Source organism: Anastrepha ludens, chromosome 6, assembly GCF_028408465.1.
Source record: "Anastrepha ludens isolate Willacy chromosome 6, idAnaLude1.1, whole genome shotgun sequence".
In the NCBI taxonomy this organism is placed as follows: Eukaryota; Metazoa; Arthropoda; class Insecta; order Diptera; family Tephritidae; genus Anastrepha; species Anastrepha ludens.
This window is the reverse complement of record NC_071502.1, coordinates 1,641,328-1,660,773: the sequence shown is the minus strand read 5'-3', so window position 1 is coordinate 1,660,773 and position 19,446 is coordinate 1,641,328. Positions and strand designations below refer to the sequence as shown.

The following is a 19,446-nucleotide window of genomic DNA, read 5'->3' as shown; positions in this document are numbered from 1 at the left end:
TTTTTCAGTAAGAGCGCTTCAACTTTTTTTTTAATAAAACACAAGCGGTTTGACTTTTTTAACTGATTTTTTTTTTTTATTATCGAGTTTGAACATATACATTTAAGTATGAAATTCGATTTCTTTTGCATGACCACCGCGTGCACGTTTTACGAAGTCCAATCGTTGAACCCAATTTTCGACCACTCTTTTGCATAAATCGGCCGAAATTCCAGCAATTTCGCGTTCAATATTGGCTCTGAGCTCACAAATCGTCGCCGGCTTGTTACTGCAGACCAATAATTTCACATAACCCCAAAGAAAATAGTCTAGAGGCGTCAAATCACACGAGCGCGTCGGCCATTCGACCGGTCCATTTCTGGAAATAATGCGCTCGTCGAACTTACTCTTCAACAAATCAATTGTAGCGTGTGCTGTGTGGCTTGTGGCCCCATCCTGTTGAAACCACATGTCGTCTAAGTCCATACCATTCAATTGCAGCCAAAAATAATCGTTTATCATGTCGCGGTATCGATTTCCATTCACAGTAACGTGGCGATCGTTCTCGTCAACGAAAAAATATGGGCCAATTACGCCGCCGGCATGTAAACCGCACCAAACAGTGATTTTTTCGGGATGCAACGGTGCCTCATGAATCACGTGTGGATTGCTTTCTGCCCAGTAACGCATATTTTGCTTGTGACAAAGCCATTGAGCCAAAAGTGAGCTTCATCACTGAATATGATTTTTTGGAAAAAATGCTCTTGAAGTAACAGCAACAGAACGATTATTTTCATAAAAAATTTGCACGATTTGCAATCGTTGCTCAAGTGTGTAGCGTTCCATGATGAAATGAATACTAATGAAGTTTACAAATGACAAGCGAAAAATAAAAAATATTGCGTTGTTCGCCCTCCTTATCGGAAAAAAGTTGAAGCGCACCTATTGAAAAACGCTATATATTTCTAGCCAAGAGGTTAGACACGTGTAGAACTCTTGTTTGTGTATGTTTGTGTAAGTGAGTGTGTGTGACCGATTTCGTCGTTATTAATAAGCGTAATTAATTAATTGCACAGATTCAGTGAATTATAAAAGAATTAAGGCCAACCAACTCAGCTCAACTCAACACAACTCAACTTGAATCAACGCTAAGCAGAGCTGAACGCTCAAATCCAGTGCGAAGGATAACCGAGCAAGAGATGTGTGGTCGAATGTACAACTACGATATGAAGGAGTATAATATAAGCGCGTATGTCTGCGCACAAGCAGGTGGGTCGCCTTGGCAACGCGTATTACCTGTGCAAAAGCTACAACAACATCTAATTAAAAACAGCAAATTAATCGAGAAAATCCAGCAGTTGAGTAGGAGTATCCTCATCATGGTCTCCTTCAGCTCTGCGTTTGTTTGTTGGCCACGCACATACATACACGCTTATACTGATATCAACTATGTGTGGGCGAGTCCAACAACTCCTATCACATCCAGACAATGAAATGAGCAAAGCAGAGGGATACACCTACCGGCGCTGCAGCTCCTGTAAGGATATCCATGCAGGCAGGCTTCGCTTGAGTCTGTGAGTAGATGAGTACGTGGATGGGGCCGGTCCCTTTAGAGAAGTGTGAAAATTATTGGAGTTGAAAAGCTCAATGAACTGGAAAATGTTTTGTATGTGTGCTGGAGCAGGTACATAGTCGCATCTTTTTGCTCTCATACATACGTTCGTTTATTACCCTCCAGATGTCTCTTCGTTCGTCGCACGCTTTAATACATATTTCACTTTCATTTTCATTTCGCGCTACTGAACTGGAATTTTTTCAAATTACCGTTAACAAAGTGGCGACATTAATGCACTTAGGATCTCACCTGGCTATTGCTCCTCATGATATTCAATGAAAGTGTTCGGTCGGCCCATTTAATGCGACTTCATTAACTGGACCGCATGGTTCTCATTGTTAAATCGACCTATCCTTGCGTTCTGCCACTTTAAATGCAAAAACAACGCAGGCATAACGTCCATATAAATTAGTGCGCTTTAGTGATTGAGTATCCTTTCATCTGGTTTGTTGCTTTTGTTGTTGTTAATTACATTAAGCAACAAGTTTCATTGAACAATAAAAACCATTTGTGTTTATTATCTAAGTATGAAGTGAATGACAATTTAAATTGTGCGAATGATTATGCTCAGGCGCGCCAAAGGGACATCCGAATACTTACTACAACAAATAATTATCACAACACCAAAATACACGCATATGCGTACGTGTGTATACACCTACATATTTAAGAAGAGGACCAGGAGGAGGATGTGGATGATATCCTGCTGGACCACGCTTATCTTTTGTGTGTAATGAAGCGCAAACCTCTTGTACGCTCATAAACTCATTAGCCCGTTCAAGTAAGAAAGAATTTTGAGGTCATAACGAGTTAAAATGTAGGTAAATAAATATTCTTCACTTTGATTTTAATATAAAGATATTCAATGACTTAAATGCAAAAGTTTCTTTTTGCAAAATTACATAGAATTAATTTAAATAGTGAATAATTGAAGTGATTGATAATAAAGCAAGACTTGGAGAACGGGAAATCGACCGTTTGAGGAACTTAATCATAAATATTAGATTGGGAAAAAAGAAATCCATCACATAAATAATCGAAGTTGACCGGCATGTTAGTAATCGTAGCATCGCCCAGGAGCTAAAGATCGACCAGAAAACAGTTTGAAACCATTTACACAAAACTAGATTCTAAAAGAAGCTCGATATTTGGGTGCCACACCAATTAATATCAAAAAATATGACGGATCGAATTTCCTTCTGCGGAGCCTTGGCCGAACGGAATGAAACCGAAACATATCTTAAGGGAGTATTCTAGTCTAGAAATTTGAAAAAATCGATTTTTTTTTTAATTCGATAGTTTAAGTATTCAAAAATATCTCCCTGAAAAGATTTTTCAAAATTCGAACTATTTTCGAAGTTACAAGTATTTTAGTGACGCGACAGCTAGACTGGCTTGAGCGGACGAAACTACTTCTTTCAATACGGTCGGCCAACATCTCAAGTTCTAATCAACCGATTTGCTTGAAGTTTATCATGAATATTCTTTAAATATATCTCTGTCGGATGACGCACAAAAAGCTTGAAATTTTAATTTTTTAATATGCGTAAACAATTCGAGAAAGCTTAAAAATTAGGAAAAAATCGACCTCAATTTTTAAGTAGCCGCCATTTTATGAAAAAAAATTTGTTTCCCCTTTTTTCTGCGTCATACGATAATGACATTTATATTAATTAAGAATTTATTATTTTTTTTTTCAAATGACCACAAGGGTAGAAATCGTGACGACGAGGACGCTGCCTTTTTATTTCCCCTTCCACTTCAAGGACGCATAATTCCATGAAAATTTATTTATTTTTTAATTCATTTTGTGTGCTCTTAATATATGAATAAATAAATGATAAAAAAACGGATGGTAAAAATATCAATAGCTTTTTTTTATTCACCGTCAAAAAATGCTCGAAGTTCGTGCATCTGGACTAGAATACCCCCTCAAATGGATGGAGACTAGGGATGAGAAATGGGCCAAGACAATATGAACCGAAAACGCTCCCAGCATTTTTCTACGACTAGCAGGAGTGGGAAAGTCTATGAAGGCGATTTCTATGCAGGCGATTTCTATGCAACTTCTTCCGGCAGATTAGCCTTAACATTACCGCTCGAGTATCAAGGCACTGTTGGCCTCTTTCTTTTAAACCACATAAAACAAATTACGAACCTAATGAACCACTTCGAACCTCACCACAAAATTTCAGATCTCTTTCCAGCACTTTTGATATCTCGTGTCCACATTTTACCATACGGGAAACGCTACCATCCTCCGCCTATAAATGATTGACGATTGCATATCTCCAGCTCTTTATTCAGTTTGTATGTGAATTTTGTTTCTTGAGCTGAACATATTTAGATCTCGACACTTAGCGAAGTCCTGCCTTTCTTTGCCCAGCGTCAACACAAAAATTTTTCGTACCTCAAGGGACTACGCTCCTCGTGTCGGTTGGGCGGAGCGAGAGAAGCATTGAGTTTGATAAAATAATTGCGTATCTCAATATGTTATAACTCATCTGAAACTGGAATAACTTTACTCACCCTTAATTAATTTGCCGCATTACCTTCACCAAATAATCGACACCTAAAAAACAGAAGGAAAAATAATTGTATCGAGATAAGCAAACAATATAATTATTTAAAGTAATAACCAAAACACATGCATATGCATATGCCATACACAGTGTTATTTTTATTTTACTTTTTAAAAAACTAGATATTAACCGTTGCTACTCAAGCGGGTTAGCATATCAATTAGAATAACCCAACGCGAACTAGCACAGATACTTTTCGCAGGGACCAAAACTAACTGTTATTGAAAGTTTCAGAGCTAAGAGGTTACCTAAATTTCGAAATAAGAAAAAGATGTCTGATAAGATCTCTTGGAGAGAAAGAGTAATGAAAAGAGTAACTTTCCAAAGTTTACTTTTTACGTTGCCACAGTTGTCAGTATGGTATGTGGTAGAAACATTTTTTAGGTTGATTTGTAGAAGCTATTGTTGTTGTTGTTGTAGCAGCATAAACATTCCCTATACTTACATACGGAGAATGCTGCTGGAGTGACTGTCCTTGATGGGATATAAATCCGAGTCGTTTCGGTAACGTAGAACCGACTGCGTGGAAACATGTAGAAGCTATTAATTTTTAACTCTTAAAACAAATGTAAGAAGCATTTGTAAGTTACAGTAAACATTGCCCACTTCGACTTATTTCTGATGTTTAAATTGAATTTAAGCTTTGATTTTTTAAATCGGGAATTTTGCAACAAATACTTTTGTGGTGCATTTTAACCTGCTATATCCCCCTGTTTTAAGTATTTTTGCCCCTTTCTCGTAAAAGATATAAAAACGACCTAGCTATTGACGAGTTAGAGGGTTAAAATGTTCTTTAGAAATATTCTCAAATATGATATTATATATTTTGACGTAGCGGCTCTGAGCGGAAAATTTTAAAATGTTTTTCTCAAAAACAATGTTATCGAACTAAGCAGACATATTAGTTGAATACTAAAGCATGGAATTTCAAATACTGCATATACAGCTTTGGGAGTTTGGCGTTTTGCTACTGAATGTAAACTTTCTTTTTTATATATTTACAATTTACCACATTTTTTCAAAAGTGCACCAATTCTGAAATCAACTGTATATACCGGGTGGGCCAAATAAGACCTACTAAGGTTAAGGACAAATAACTTTTTTATTTTTTGACATATTTATTTTTCTCTTTTTGTAGGTTATAATTGAATTGTTGGAAATTTATTATGGAACCCTACCGCAAGACCACCAACAACGACTACAATACGCTATTCGTTTTACAAAATTAGCCACACAAATTGATTTTTTAAATAATGTTTTGATGTCGGATGAGGCGCATCTCCATTTAAATGGTTATGTCAACAACACAATTGTGGGGCTCTGAAAATCCAAGGGCAACACACCAACATCAGTTGCACCCATCTAAATGTACTGTTTGGTGCGGTGTTATGGCCACTAGAGTTATGGGTCCATATTTCTTTTTTTCGAAAATCAGAATGAAATGCTGGAATCGATTACAGGAGCTTCTTACAGAACATTGATTGAAAACTTTTTGCGGCCAATGGCGGAGCAGTATCCTAATTTGTGGTTTCAAGAAGATGGAGCAACTGCGCATACTGCTAGTAGTAGTAGTAGTAGTAGCATTAGTAGGTCTCATTTGGCCCACCCTGTACTTACACATAAATCATAAATTTTGTCTATTATTCCACACACTAAAATATGAGTATTGAAACCCCTTTTTTGACTGTGCCGTTCGACCGATTAATAACTTTCTTTAGGGCAGAAATGTAAATCCCGATACATAGGGGGCGTGGCATCTGGCAAATGGACCAAAATGTGAAAAGCAATATATCCCTAAAACCAATTAAGCTAGCGAACTGAAACTTGGCACGTATGCACAAATTAGACGATTGGGGGTGAAAAGTGGTAGGCATTGAAAAAGGGAGTCTAGTACCTCCCATACAAACTGAAAGCTTCATATAACTTTTCTCTGGAACCGCTTATGGTAAGGTACTGAAATTTCAATTACGAATGCCAAATTAAGGCGACAAGAATTAGGTATTGGATAAGGGGACTTGGTGCCTCCCATACAAACTTAAATCTCTCATCGTTTGCACAAAATAAATGAATCAATAGAAAGTTCAAAATCTTAAAACTAAACTTTTATGAATCGCTTCCAGAGATTGAAAAAAACAATTTACATATTTTATCACATTGTATAGTTCCATTCCCACATCACTGTTGACAGTTATAATTTCGAGGTTGTAAAAAACTTCGTTTATTTAGGAACCAGCATTAACACCGATAACAATGTCAGCCTTGAAATCCAACGGAGAATCTATCTTGCCAAAAAGCGCTACTTTGTATTAAGTAGGAAATGGAGTAGTAAAATCCCCTCTCGACGAACCAAACGAACATTCTAAAAGGCTTTCATCATACCTAACGTTTGGTGCAGAAGCTTGGACGACGACAACATCCGATGAGGCGTCCCTTGGAGAGTTTGAGAGAAAGATTCTGTGGAGAATTTTTAGACATTTTTACGTAAGCGACAGCGAGTATCACAGGCGATGGAACTATGAGCTGTATGAGCTTTACGACGACATAGACATAGCGCAGCGAATAAAGATCCAGCAGCTACGATGGCTGGGTCATGTCGTTCGAATGAATACAAACTCTCCGGCTCTAAAAGTATTCGATGCGGTACCAGCTGGTGGTAGCAGAGGAAGAGGAAGGCCTCCTCTGCGTTGGAAAGATCAGATGGAGAAGGACTTGGCTTCACTTGGTGTGTCCAACTGGCGCCGGTTAGCACGAGAAAGAAACGATTGGCGTGCTTTGTTAAACTCGGCCAAAGTCGCGTAAGCGGTTATCGCGCCAATTAACAATAAGATAGTTCCATTGACGACATTATCGGCATTTTCTTGAACGTTAAAATTGCCTGAACGGAATCGACGAAACCAATATTGTACGTAATTAACTCTTACATTATCGACACCCTGAACACCATTCCCAATTACACCGGCCTGGCTTGCATTTTGTAAACCTGTTAAATGTATCGAATTTTCTCTTTGTTGACTTCCATTGCTAACACCCTGTAACTCACAACTGAATGGAACGAACAAAAAACAGCAAAGGAATTGTTTTAGTGTGAAATGTCACCTTGACAACGAGCATAAACTTCAAATTGTTTGATCGATACTTTATCATCGATCATGATATCGATCTTTTATCGATCACGATACATCCATCTACCGAGAAAATAATGGATTTCTTTTCCCCAAACTGCTATTTATTAATTTTTATTTCTTAAGTACAAAAAAACTTATAGTATACGGCAGCCGCCGTGGCCGAATGGGTGGGTGCGTGACTACCATTCGGAATTCAGAGAGAACATAGGTTCCAGTCTCGGCGAAACCCCAAAATTAAGGAAAAGTTGTTTCTAATAGCGGTAGCCCCTCGGCAGGCAATGGCAAGCTTCCGAGTGTATTTCTCTCATGAAAAAGGACCTCATAAAAAATATTGTAGGTCGCTCCATTTGAGGAACAACATCAAGACGTACGCCACGAATAGGAGCTCCTCGGCCAAACACCCAAAACGAGTGTACATATATATATATATATATATTTATATACATATATATATAGAAATTGTATTGACAATTCGACCACACCGTCGTCACCTGCGCCTCCTAGTCGATCCAAACCAACTCATAAGCATTTCTCACAATATGCATGAAACATACTCTTATGCATACTGCAGATACTAATTCCGTGTAAAATACCGTTAAATGTGAAATTGTGCAAAATTTAATTTTTCAAAATTTTCTACCAGCTTTGCTGTGCCACGTATAATAAAGCCATCAAAAGCACTATGTAAATAATTTGCAGAGAATTGCCTCCTCTGCGCTGATAAGACACCGCAGGAAACGAGGTAATAAGGATATTTTGAGCGAAGCGTCAAACATATCAAAAATGTATTATCTATCAACGCTACCGTAAATGCCACTGAAAGCGACTCACTACGTTTCCGGTGCCAGGCACTTGCCAGCGGCCAACACCTACATTTCCATCGCTATTTGACTTGGGCATTTGCAGGCATTTCAATACGCGCACGTTCAGTAGGTGGCTTAGGGCCATTTACTTGGCAAATGGGCTCGCTGGCAATGCAGTATGTGGAATTGGAGTAGAGTTCACGAAATGTGCGATGATTTGATATGCGATTTAGGTTTTAGGTGTGCATGAAAATGCAAAAGTGTTGGAATGAATGTTGAAGAAAAGAGAAAATAAGCAGATAAAGTATTTTGAACATGCAATTTATGGCAATTTTATATTACTTTTAATGCTTCACGAATTGATAGAGACAATCGATTTAAACAAATGTGAGTAATATGCGAAAACGTTAACGCTGGAAATATTTATTGATAAAATATTGAATTGGGAATTGTGTCATAGACCACACACCCATGCTTACAAAGACATATATGTATGTACATTTAGCAGGAAGTTGTAACTGTAAATATTAAAACTTAGCGCAGTCACTCAGCATGCCAATTTTAATTACCCCCGTACACCAATAGCCCTACTCCTATTGAGCTCCATGCACACATACATACATGCATACTCTACACTTGCCTACAGAATCTATCCCCCACAGTGTTTTTGCAAGCTGCAGTTTTTTAGCAGCAACTCTGATATGATAAGTGGTTGGACTCAACCAAGGCACATTGACCTGGTAGCAGCGGTAAACCAGCTGATTTTTTTGATTTTTTAATTCGACTCTAAACTGTTAATCTTTGTTTGTAGATTTTAACATTCTAGGGCCAAAAGCTTTGCTGTTGTTTTTTTAATATACTATACCTGCTCACTGTGCTACCGGCATACTTAAACTAACCGACTTAGAAATCTTTTTGCATTCTCAGGTAATTTTTTTAAGGCCAGATTAAGATTGACATTTTGTGCCTGAGTGTTTTTAGCATAAGTGAAAAAGGTCAAAATTCTTACTCAAGCGAATATTTTTAAAATATTTCAACTCATTAGCTATCTCATGAAAGAGTTGTTTAAACCCCTTTTTTTGAAAAGTCTGCGTAGTTGCTAGAAAGTTTATATAATATATTTTGCCCGACTGGTGCTACTGTCAGACAAAATCCTTATTAAAGGTAAACAATTTGAAAGTATCGGATTTTAATTGAAATAATACAACAAAAATTCAAATTAAAACTAACTGCAGTAAATCCATTGTTTCACGGGCTGTAAGACGAGTAGCACCGTCCTGTTGGATTGTTAGAATCAAATGTTTAGGAGATCACGAACTTCGGTTTCCGGCATCAAAACGTCGTTTATCATGGCGCGATAGTGTTCCCCATTCACTGTTACATTGGCGCCTGTCTCGTCTTTGAAGATTGATGACTCCTCCGATTTTCGTAATACAATTGCACGATTTGTAAACGTTGTTGAGTCGTAAGTCTTTCGACTTTTTTATGCTTTCTTCTATATTTGCTCATAAATATAACTCTAGTTCTTTTTGAGAGTGATGGCAACCATCACTATTAGGCCAAAAATTCCAAGCTTAATATGGCCATAAAATATGTCAAGTGGAAATGCAGGTCTTTCACCCAGAATTGGAATCTTTCCTCCCAAAAAAACCTGTTTCACTGTTTTATTGAAGATTGCGATCTGATATTTTCTTACAAGTGAAGTGATTTAATGACGATTGCCAAAAAAAAGCTATCTATAATTTTACGTTTCATGTCCACTTTGAGCTTCATTTCATTTTATTTCATTTCATTTATTTCTCAACATAATAATAGTTTTTATGGAGCACTTAAAGCTAATATGAGCTTAAATTACTACAGAAAGTTAAATAAATTAATTAAATAAACAAAAAAATGGATTTTAGAAATTCATAAAATTCCTTCTTTGGCACCAAAAAGCCAAGCGGAATAGAACTCGAAATCTCATAGACCTCTCTTTAAAAATATACCCACCGCATTGTGGTCAAACCGGTGTCAAACGGAAGGCGGAGAAGGATAAAACAAGAACAGGGTGGTATTCTTTCACCCTTACTTTTCAACTGCTATATCCCGAAGCTTCCTCACTGATCTTCTATAGCATTGGTGGTTTGTGTTCCAAAGTGTTCCATCTCTCCAGCTTTTCTCGCTTCTTCACGGCGAGGAATCTATTACTTTTCCCCATTTAATGCGCGGCAACCCTATTTACCATCTTGGAGAAGGAGGGGTCGAAATACAGCTAAATTTTCGTTCCCCCGACAGTCGGTTCTACGTAACCGGAACGACCCGGATTTATGTCCGGTCAAGGACTGTCACTTCAGCAGCATTCCCCGTATATTTATGGGAAATGTTTATGCTGCTACAACAACAACATCAACAGCTAAATGTTAAAGTCGATGACACGCCCATACCGACCGTAAACAACACTAATGGGGAGTCACCTTCGATAGTTAGCTCTCCTTCTCGGCGCGTACAATCCCAATTGCCACTAGGGTCCAAAACAGTAACAAGGTTCTCACATCTCCAAACCACAAATATCAGGACAGTCACGTGATGCCTCCAGAAGTCTTCCCTACAGCATCTCCACAGCGAGGATACGATTCCCCCGGTTAAAGAGCACAGTAAGATTCTCGGCAAGCAATTCCTGCTGGATTACTACCGCAGGAACTACACCTGCAGGTATTTTCTGGAGGCTAAGCCACTTCTCAGACGAGGTATGCCTTTAACTACACTGACGAGATCGAGAACCGGACCAAGTAGTTTGTAGACAGACACTGAACGGCATTCCTCGGGAGTCGCTTACCACATTCCTAAACTCCCACCCCTAAATGCGGTCATCGAAGTCCCAACGCAGACGAAAAGCCTCAGCTGGCTCGTGAAATCTACGTTATCTTGGCATAATTGCGTTCAGGATATTGTAGTTGGTTAAACTCCTACTACAACATACTCAACATATTTCCGGGAAGGGAAGGTACCCCGCATGCCACTAGCCACCTATTCATATGCCTCCTTAAACCCACTCACCTAACAACCATCTCCCTTTGGACCCAACCCATTGAAACAGCATGTTTCCTTGCCCTACCCTGGTTAGATAGAATCAACAGGACGACCGGTGACTTCAGCATGCCTGGCTGGTCTTGGCGAGCTGCTATAACAACGACGGAAGCCGGCCATAAGAGCAAGATTGATTACAGCATCACATACAATAACAAAAGCAAAGAAAAACTGTGGCAAGAAACATCAAACAAGATGATTCTATTGATATTTTGTAAACTAATGATAACCAGTGAAAGTGTTTTTGGCCGCTGGGCGCTGGTACTAAAATGGCAGAATAACACTTGCAACACATTTATGACTTTCAGAATCTGACCATTGCCGCTTTTTAAAATTCTAGCCGTATCGGAGTTTCTTTCATAGCAAAAATATTTTCATTGCGATTTGCATACGTAATGCAGAAATACACATTAGCACGCATTAATACATGCATACAAGTACACTTCTGTCTATGTACACATCCTCACCACATACTTGTGGCCCCAGCATTTCCACTCACTGCTTATCGCACGTTGAGGCAGCTTTTTGTGGCAATAACCGCAACTGGGCAAGTGTGCAATGCAAACAAAAATACAAATACAAACATGCATGCATACATGCATACAGAGATATGTATGCGAGTACGAACGCGAATGCAAATGTAACTGCAAATGCATTAAATGAAAAGTTTCGCATGCAAATCGTGTCAACTTCCTGCAACCGCGCAACTTCACTGCCCTGTCCCTCCTCCGCTCCACCCTGTTTTACACCTTCTCACCGCCACAAATGTAACATGCAACACTTAGCAGTCAGGCGACAGCACGCCAAGTTCGTGGCTCGTTTGCACAAGCTCATACACATACACACATACACCATAATTCACGACATTCGCACTTCGCTATCTTGACTGTCCATTCCGCGGCATTGCACGTTAAATGAGTCGCATGACATCACAGTGCTGGCACGTCCCTCCAAACATCTTCTCTTCCCGCTGGGCAATAGCTGCAATACATAGTTTAAGAGCATTTGGCGGCAAATGACCACCGCCGCTGACGCTTAAGCTACTGCCACTTGACGTATTTGAAACGGATGTCCTTGAATTGTTAGTGGAGAAGACGCGAAGTGGTAGTGGCAGTGGCAGTGGCACGACCAAACGCTACCTTCAACTGCCAGCGAAAACGGCGCAATAACAGTCGCGGCGAAGGGGTGAATTTATGGTGACAACCGGGTTAGCGGCCATGGCAGCCAAGCATGATCACAGCACCAAGAGCAATAACAATTGCCATCGAGCATAAGCGCATTGTTATTTTATCTACTAAATAGCGCAAATGATCAATCGACGCGATTATGCGCGAAGCTAATCGGTAGCGTTTGTGTCTGCGAGTAAAGTGGTCAATAGTATAAAGGGAAAAAAACATGTTATAACATGATTAGTACACAGGGTGCTAAGAATAATTATAAAAATAGGTCTATTCATGCAGCAAATAATTTGTAACAATAATTGTTACAAATTATCAAGTTTTGGTGTTCATGTGTCCAAAAAACCATCAAAGTAGGGAAAACTGAGAGAGCAAAATGAGGTTTTATTTTGATGGGAAGTTGCAAGGTTTGACTGGATAAATTTTTACTTGAAAAAATTTGCAAGTGAGAAAAACAGCTGATCGCACAGTAAAAAAAATAAAATAAAAAATAAAAAAATAGACACGAATTCAAATTTTCTAGTTGAGTCAAAGTTCTAAATTTAAATAAAAATTGTGATAAAAATGGAAAAAGTAAGTAAATATATCTTAGATAAAATTAATAAGGTTTACTTGAAGTGATATATTAAATAGGAATCGGCCAATTTATGAACATATGTATGTACTTCTCAACCACAGCCTCCATTCACCACTGCCGCAGTTTCCGAAAGCATTGAAGGTAGCTTTTGTGTTTAATGGAGCAAATTAATGTGTACAAAATACGATCATATTCATTTTTATTTTTTTAATTTAATAAGAGGTAGTTCAACTCAATAAAAAATTACTTTTTGCGATTTTTCCCGCCAACACTTTAATCAGCTTTTTGTAAAACTTACAAATTGCTACTGGTTTTTGCGTTCATTTCCTTTCTTTGATATTTTTCGAGTTCTGGAATTTACGAATTCGCAGGAAATAAGTTACTGGGAAGCTACTGGGTAATGTTTACATCATCAGACCTAATATGAGCTGTGAGTAGAGCACTCGACACTTTTCTTGCGATACCAAGTACATTTTTGCTCGATGCTTTTCACTCGCATCAGTCTTCTCCATTACATCAACAGCTCTGCCTGGCTGTAGATATCTGTCTGTTGGAGGTCTCATAATGGTATCCCAACAGTATTTTCGTGCTACTTGGGGAGTACCAGTCTAGAATTTCATCCATTTCACCTACCTACCTATGATCCGGAGAAAGTTGTCTGAGTTGTTTACAGGCCATATTTGGCTAAATGAAGAATTAAGTAAGTAAGTAAGAAAAATTAAATGCACAAACTCCAAAGAAGATCGACCCAAAACTTTAAGACATCCGCGTTGCTTTAAAAACAATACAGAAATTGACAATTGAATAGAGACTGGAGATTCAGGCTGAATTCATGTTTTTCTTCATATAAACTTTTAATTATTCTAGAAATTGCACTCTTAGAAAAATTCTTAAACGACTATACAAATGACGAGGGATAAGCAGCTATGTTAACTAAGTATCAGCTTAGCAATCAACAGCAGTCCCAACATAATTCGTGTTGCGTCTGAAGTTCAACTTTGCTGGCTTGCCTGAAGAGCAGTTCTTGGAGCAGCATGCGATTTTTTAATAATCACATTTCCATGCAGACACACAAACAAACACTTGCAATGCGATTGAGTGAACACCCTTACGCAACAAATATGTCTGTATGTATCAAAACTTTTGCTTTTCTTTGAAAACTATCATCATCAGTATAGACGTACGTGCACACACACACACACTTGAGTATCAAAATTACATGCATACATATTTTTAAACCGGCTTGCAGTGTTTTTATAGTTCCATGGCTACGGTAGCGTCGTTTTGTTGCACTTTTTTCACTTTCAGGCAATTCTCACGACAATAAAAACGACAACCAAGCAAAACATTGTCAAGTGAAACAAAACCAAATCAAACAACAAAAACATTTTAGAGACATGTCACTTAAGAATGTCAAAGTCATATTGACGATGCGTCACTGCACTGCCCTTTTGGTGCGCCTGACTGCAGTGCCGCTGACAAGTCATAAAAATCCAAGAATAACAACAACAACAATGCTACTGACTGGCAACAACAGCACAGTGGCGATAACAAGTCGTAAACCGCAAAACACATACATACATACCTTCAGAGGTAGCAAACTCTGGCGCACACACTCACATCCTGTGCTTGCGCTCGTACACTCATTTACAGCCATTGACAGTGCGGGTAAATGTGGCTGTGGTTGATTGTCAATCAAGTTTAAGGATGCAATTTGCATGAATTACCAAGGGAAAATGTCACATTGTGGCAATTGGCTGGCTCTTGCCGCTGTGGTGGATTGGTGGTTATGGTGCTTATGGCGCTGGTGTTGGCAAGACACCAAAGGAATATTTTAGTGGCATAACATTGGCCATAAATGCTTGCGGAAAGGCCTTGGGTGCGCGATATAGCGGATTCACATATAGGAAGTAGTTTTTTTTTAAATTTTTTATGAGTTTAATTTTAAACTTGGTTTATTCCTATTTTAGAACAAATTTGAAATTATTTAAACCTAGCAGAGGTCTGCCTATTTTTGTAGGTTAATTTGTGGATTTTTTTAATTTAATTTTAAGCCCAACGCCTTTCTGCATTGTAGCTCAATCATCATTCTTCATTATTTACAGTCCCATCCCAAATCTTCTATCTCGCTTTCTTCACCGGTTTTCAAGTTTTCCTCTCCATACTTTTAAGGAATTATGACTTATGATTAAGAAATTTTTTTTTCACAACCACAAATATTTTTCATAAAAGCTAGACTTTATCTGAAAGTGCGCATATTGGACATAATTTAATGATATTGTAATATATATTTATTGATAACTGGAGTTTATGTATGTTTATTGGACCATCGGAAACACAAAATCAATTGTTAGTTAAATTACACTAATCTAGGTTCTAGCCGAAGTATTCAAAAAAAAACTTTGTTTAACAAAATGGCGTCTAGTCAAAATCGATTTTTTTTATTTTCAGGAACTCAAAGTGGATTGCAGTGTTAGAGACATCTTTTCAAAACTTCAAATGAGGCTGATAATGTGGTATAACTGGTTTTGGGGCTGAGAAGTCCTACTTTCTGACACCACAGTGTTAACTGGCACGCAGAAGAGAATAAGTTGATGGCAATGAAAGAAGGTTATTTTGATGACAGTCCAATGGTTTAGGGCAGCGTTGGTGTCATTGCAAACTCAAAAATCCGCTCAACTCTCAGTTTTTTTATATAATACATGAGCTGAGAGATACCCTCTAGATGAACAAGTTGGGCCAGGCAGAGTGCGATTTTTAATACACCTCAAGCCAACTGTTCACTCTAAGAGTATCAGCTGGATGAAAAGTGTAGATATGAGCACAAGCTAATCAAACGAGTGGCTCGGCCTTTTCGATTTCGCGAACCTATATACAGGTCTAAGCAAGAAGAGGAGATGAAGAAGCTGCCGTTGGCTGGTGTGCAATGCGCACTTTTAATAAATTATTTCGTAAACCAGTTGAGAATTTCTCGCATGTGTACTGGACGAATGAAATGAGAAGCAAATAGCGCTACTCGCTTCAGAAACTAGATGTGTAAGTCTTTCAGAATCGTTGTTTTGTACTTCAATATATTTGGTTTCATCACTGTCTTCACAGTAAATGTTCCTTCAGCCAACCACGGGTTCTAAGTCGAGGAATTCTTCACTAGTACAAAGTCTTTCCACCAGCGAAGTTGAAGCAGCTGAAGTTGAAGCAGCTGAATTTCCAGCTGCTTCCTGTATGTTCTAAACACCTAAAAATATGCGGCATTATCCAACTTCATTAATTCACTGCTATAAAAGTTAATTTTGCTATTGCGGTGAAAAAGTATTTTTGTTGGAAAAACTGCAATAGTACAGTTACACAAGCGAAAATAAACCCTATGCCAACATTGCGCGACAGCAACACGCGTTGTGCGCCCATAAATATGCAACGAGTTGCCATAAATCACATAACAACAACCATCACAAAAATATTTGCCGCAGAGAAAAAGTGTGGCATGCCGTGTCGCATCGTATTATGCATATGTGCCACAAAATGTGGCATTTAAATTTATGCTTGTCACAACAGAGGTCCGCGAGAGTCTAAATACAGAAACTTGTTCAGCATTTTTCAACCCATTACCATCTCGTATAGTCATCAAACTCGATGGGGGCAAATTTGAAAACCTTTTGCTTATCGCAGCTCGTCTACTAGGTGCTAAATTTTTTATTGGTCTTTTATTGGTATTTTCTTACAAATAAAGTAAACACCCGATTACTGCTCCCACCGTCAGGTAGTTGCCACTTTTACGCCTTCTATGAGTTTCATTTGAAATAATTCGAAATTAGCCGTTGAGCAGAAAAACAACTACGTAAAGGGGAAATAGGATAGAGGAGGGGAAGATGCGGTGATTTCGAAATGCTGTTAAATTCTTGGTGCTAGTAAGCAAATTAATGGCGTTCGAGTGATGACGACACGAGTGCGCGTCATTGAGGAAATAGTACTCATACGCCTGAAGATATGCTTTGCTATTATGAAATGTTAAAAGTCAATTGCACGAACGTGAACACGCACAATCATTTCCGTGTTTCATCCACATGTTCATAAGTACTGTTAGTTTCCAATGTTTTGTTTTACATTTCAAATGCGCTGACGTCTGTTTCTTCAGCATTGTGCGTATGCAAATATGTCCATTGCTTTTGTTCGCGTTAGTTGTTGTAGTTGCTGGATTTGCGCAAATCTCAAATTTCAAAAATAGTTATAAAAGCGTGCACGTCCACTTTGGCAGGTAAAGGCCCAGCTTTTTGGCGAATTTGTGGCACACTTCTGATTTTTTCTTATAAATAGAAGCTCTTTCAGTTTTATGCAGCATTGACGATTTTTCGTAAGCCCCGAACTAACAACTAACATACCAAGAGCAAGCATACTTGGGGGATGTGGCCAAGACGTCAAAGTCTAACGAAATACTACTAATTTGCTACTTCCAACAACAGCCAAAAATAGCTTAGTATGCATGCTATTGTTATTTTTACTGTTGCAGTGACGGCGCAGAATATTATATGTTTAAGTATATGCAACGGTATATTTTTAGCTGCAGCTTCTTACACTGCAACTCGAAAGTAATAACCGAGTAAAAATCACGCCATTGCCAAATTAATCGTATTTGAGTGGGCGAGGTGGCCGAAGATAAGCGTAAGCAGCTTAAAAGAGGAGAAAAAGAGCGACAGGGGGCCGATTTAGACCCAGCTGCATTTTCTCGCTCAGAAACCTCTTAGACGCTTCATTTTCATTCGCGAAAGGGGAAAGCAAATCAAAAAAATGTCTCTAGAAAAATGCGATCTCGAAAATGTAGCTATCAGCTGATGCTTATTTATTTACGAAAATTGGAAGAGTGAACCCCAGGCGGACATTTATTATGCCAGTCTTAGAAACATTCCTGAAACACCAAAAAGAGAAAAAGCCCTAAAGTCAAGTTTTGCTTCAGAATTATAGGTTCACATGACTTTAAAGGTGCCCCTGTCCGCGCAAGGCTTCATAATAACTAACAGAGCACTAAAAACGTCATCCATCCACTTTTTGTTAATTTATAATATTTTTAAGGCAATCATAAGGCAACAGATGTCTGATTCATCCGATCTTTTACGTGAAGATGTTCCTTGTTATGTGAAGAAGATCCCTCAATAACGCCCAGAGCATAACGTGAGTATTTCAGGAATAAAAAAAAATTAAATTTTAAAATTAAATTGCACTTTTGCACTTCTTTTATTTTTAAAAACAATATTTATATATTTTAAATATTGTGCAAAAATTTAAAGACGAGCAAAATCAATGAAGTTGAGACCCAGTCCCTATACCTGCTCGACTTTGAAGCATGTTTTTTTAAACACTTATTTTAGAAGTCCGTGTACGCCATAACTCAAAATCCTGCCAATTTTTTTTTGTTTTTTTTTTTTTAATGTTATATTTTATATTTCATATTTCTTTTTCAAATTACATTGAAAATCCATTGTAGTACAAATAGTTATTCAACCACAATTTAAGAAAATATTGCTCAAATGTTGCATTATTACATGGAAACGGACTAATCTACGTTATATCTATCGCCGAAAAAATTTAAAAAAAAAGAAATGAATTCAAAGCAAACTTTACTAAAGAGCTTGAAATTCGTGGCTTTCATCAGTGAATAAATTTCACTCAACTCAGAAGTCTTCACTCTTCTCCTGTTTCACTGTGGAGAACATATATACATACAAAAATATTTCACATGCGTTGATATGCATTTATTCTTACATTTTATCCAACGCTTAACATACAAATGTAGCATAAGCTCAGGCGCTACCACACTTGCCTGCTTGCATGCACATGTAACGCTCTACAGAAAACGAGCCAGCGTGTAGCAGAAGCTCTGGAAATGCACACATGCGCAAGCGATGCAGAATTAACTTCGCACATATGTTCATACATATCGTTCTGTGACTGTGTATGAACAACAATGTTAATATAATAGGACTATGAATAAGTTCGTGCGGTTTTACAACAGATGGCGTAACTTGATTATTATTCCATCGATCCACATTTCCAAACATTCATTGGAGAGCTACTGTCGTAAGGCACAAACGTCAGTATAAGTTTTTTATTTGAAGCGTAAACAACAATATTTTTACCACACTTGAAAATGTCGAATTTCGTGCCAAATAATGTGTTTTTGCGGGGAATTCTTCTTCATTATTTTAATATGAAGAAAAAAGCAGCCGAAAGTCATCGTATCTTGGTGGAAGTTTATGGTGAGCATGCTCTATCTGAGCGAACGTGCCAGAAGTGGTTTGCACGCTTTAAAAGTGGTGATTTTGGCTTGGAAGACGAAGAACGCGAGGGTGCGCCGCCAAAGTTCATGGATACCGAATTGGAGGAATTGCTCGATCAAGATCCGGCTCAAACGCAAGAAGAGGTTGCAAAAACTTTGGGAGTTGATCAATCAACCATTTCCAAACGTTTAAAAGCCATGGGAATGATCCGAAAGGTAGGCCATTGGGTGCCGTATGAATTGAAGCCAA

At 38.2% G+C, this 19,446-nt stretch overlaps 1 protein-coding gene across 14 annotated transcripts in view; it reads right to left on the bottom strand.

Moving 5' to 3' along the window:
• LOC128867489 (myocyte-specific enhancer factor 2) overlaps nt 1–19,446 on the bottom strand; it is a 205,278-nt gene that overhangs the window by 137,992 nt on the left and 47,840 nt on the right. For 13 of the 14 annotated variants that reach the window (XM_054108723.1, XM_054108735.1, XM_054108737.1 and 10 more), the window contains exon 2: nt 4,124–4,166. The exons of the other annotated variant lie outside the window; for it this stretch is intronic. The gene's annotated coding sequence lies outside the window, so the exon portion shown is untranslated. The remainder of the gene's footprint in view (nt 1–4,123; nt 4,167–19,446) is intronic. 14 annotated transcript variants of the gene reach the window in all.